This window comes from Buceros rhinoceros, unplaced genomic scaffold (genome assembly GCF_000710305.1).
Source record: "Buceros rhinoceros silvestris isolate BGI_N320 unplaced genomic scaffold, ASM71030v1 scaffold12048, whole genome shotgun sequence".
NCBI classification, from domain to species: domain Eukaryota; kingdom Metazoa; phylum Chordata; class Aves; order Bucerotiformes; family Bucerotidae; genus Buceros; species Buceros rhinoceros.
In genome coordinates, this window is record NW_010426357.1 from 2,241 (window position 1) to 5,077 (window position 2,837).

General features: G+C 45.8%; 1 pseudogene; it reads right to left on the reverse strand.

Annotated features, from left to right (window-relative positions):
• Nucleotides 1–251: 251 nt before the first annotated feature.
• On the reverse strand, nucleotides 252–431 carry LOC104498130 (annotated as a pseudogene).
• Between the last annotated feature and the right edge of the window lie 2,406 nt (nucleotides 432–2,837).

The window sequence follows — 2,837 nt, forward strand, 5'->3', positions numbered from 1 at the left end:
AGCTGATGCGGTCCCACAATGTCACTTCCAGTTCTGCCTCCCAACAAATGAAGAAGTACTGGCATTCTGCCCGCCCGGACACAGCAGGCACGGGCTTCAGCTGAAAGTGCACAAACCTCTTCTTCCCCTACCAGACCTGCAGGGGAAATCCTCCTGTTCTCTCACGTGTTTCAGCTTTCCAACAGAATCTCAACTGAAGTCAGAAGCAACTAAGTATTGGCACAGTCTAGCACTATTAAAAAAGAAAGGTCTTAAAAAGAGGTGTGTTTGGCCAGTTCCCTCTCCATCTCAGCATACTGCTCTGTGAGGCGCTCCATCGCCTTCCTGTGCTCTTCATCCACCTCCGCCCGCCTGCACTGCTGCTCCCTCATGAACTCCTCCCAGTGGGCGACGTGCTTCTCCTCACGGGCCAGCTGCTTGTCCGCCTGGAGCTGAGGGGGAAAACATCAGGTTTGAACAGTCATTCCGTATTAAAACAGGGGGTTTTAATGAGAGCCACGGAATGTTAAAGTATCAGAGAAACGGGACTTCCATCTCAGTAAAGTGAAACTAGCAAGAAAATACCTGAAAAGGTGAAACTAAAAAGAAAACACTGATTTTTATAGTCAACCCAAAGCAAATGATAAAGTCTCTACAACACTATTACTATAGAATCACAGAGCAGTTTGGGTTGGAAGGGACTTTCAAAGGCCATCTAGCCTGACCCCCTGTGTTGCAGTACACTGTTATGGACGCTGGGTGGCAGTATGGACGGTCGGAAGAATACGTGCTTGCGTGCTTGCGTTACGGGAGTGCGGTGGCCGCCCACGCTGGGCGAGGCTTTGGAGGGGGACCGCTGCCGACTGATTTTTATAGTCAACCCAAAGCAAATGATAAAGTCTCTACAACACTATTACTATAGAATCACAGAGCAGTTTGGGTTGGAAGGGACTTTCAAAGGCCATCTAGCCTGACCCCCTGTGTTGCAGTACACTGTTATGGACGCTGGGTGGCAGTATGGACGGTCAGAAGATTACGTGCTTACGTGCTTACGTTACAGGAATGCAGTAACCACCCACGATGGGCGGGGCTTAGTGGAGATATATAGCCCTCTGTGTTAATCAATAAAGCGGACATTTTTCATCCTCTGCAGCAGAGAAGTGATCAATGTTTTCCCCTGGCGGAAGAGGCCAGGTGCTAAATATCACAATAAGTTTCCACACCCCTGCAGTGAGAGCACCACAGCTTTTCTATGCTACAGTCTGGTGAAAAACAAATAGATGAAAAGACACCTGAAAGTTCTTGCTTGCCTAGTTCACTTCTGTTGGCTCTCTAAAGATCACTCTTCTTGCATGATCCGATCAATGACCATGTCAGAAGCAGCTGATATAAATCCATATTCTCCCCCAAGATTTTGTTTTAAAATGAACTCCCCAAATTCTGAGAGCAGACAACATTCATTTAGCCACTTAGTTATGGGGGAAAACCGATCCAAATCAGCAAATGGACACTGCTTTTTCTTTTTGTTTTATCCCCTTCTTTTCTTGTGTTCACACAGAAGGAAGCTGCCTACTGCCTTGCACAGACTCAGGGACTCCACCGTCCTGAAAGTAACCAAGAGAGAAGTAACTCATATAAAATGCAGCCAATTTCTGACCAAGTAGTCTTAAAGAACAGCCCATCTGCACCTTGATCTCTACCCAGCAGAGCAAGGGCCAGCCTGTGGTGCCTGGGGTACAGACTCCAAGTGCTCCAGAAGCGTTATCCTGTCTGAGTCAAGAGAGAGACACTGGGCCCAAGGTACTTCCCATCTGTGAGGGCTGGACAAAAGCATTATGCTGGTCCATTGTTCAGGTCTCTGCACATTACCAGAGATTAAAGGGTGCACTCCAACACACAAGACATTTGAGATTTTACATCAAACACACGTAAGTAGAACACTTCTTGTTCCACAACAAGTTACGATGGTTAATGAAACTCCTATAAATTACACGTCAGTCAATCCTTCAACAGACTGCTCCTCAATTCTTGACATCTGCTACTTTCCTCTTGAACATCTCGTTTGTTGAAACAGAAGCATTTTTACTCCACATTTTTAAACTTCTCACCCCACCTGAGAAGATCTACAAAGTAGTACAGATGGTATTTCCTCATGGCTGTTAATTTGGCATGATTTTGATAGACTGTTTGTTTAACCAGAGAATCACCTCCTCACCCCCAAACACTCTTAGAACTCCAGCTCCCAACCAGGCTGATACAGCTCTTTGCTGTCTCTGACTGCTGGTTATCCATTCTTCCAACAACTCCTCTTCTCCAAACAGTCTTTCAGCTGTTCTGCTACAAGTTCCTTCAGCCACCCAACAGAACCTGACCTATAGTTAACCTCTCAACCAGCGCCTGTGCTAGTGTCAGGCCCAAGGGAACCGCATCAGGGCTCGGCAGGGTGCTGTCTGCACAGTACCAGTGCTTGACTGCAACTGACTGTGCATCTTCACTGGTGTCAGAAGGGAAAGGAAACCCTGGCTATCTGCTTCCATGGATCAATGTTCAGCCTGGTCTGCCTGGCGGCCACAGAAACATCTGTTTTTCTGAACTAAATCATTATATTTATAATTTTGCAAATAGAAAGATAACACAGGAACACAATCATGAAGGAGTAATGGGAAAACATGGAACTGATTCTTGTATAATTTTCCAATTTGAGACTCAGAGCACGTGTATTTCAAATGAGCAAAGTGTAGCCAGCTGAAAAGATTCCAACGATCCCCATGTTCCTATAATACAGCCCTGCATTAAACAACCCATCCACAAGTAAGAAACACGCTTCCTCTCCAACAAGCAATTTTTATATATATATA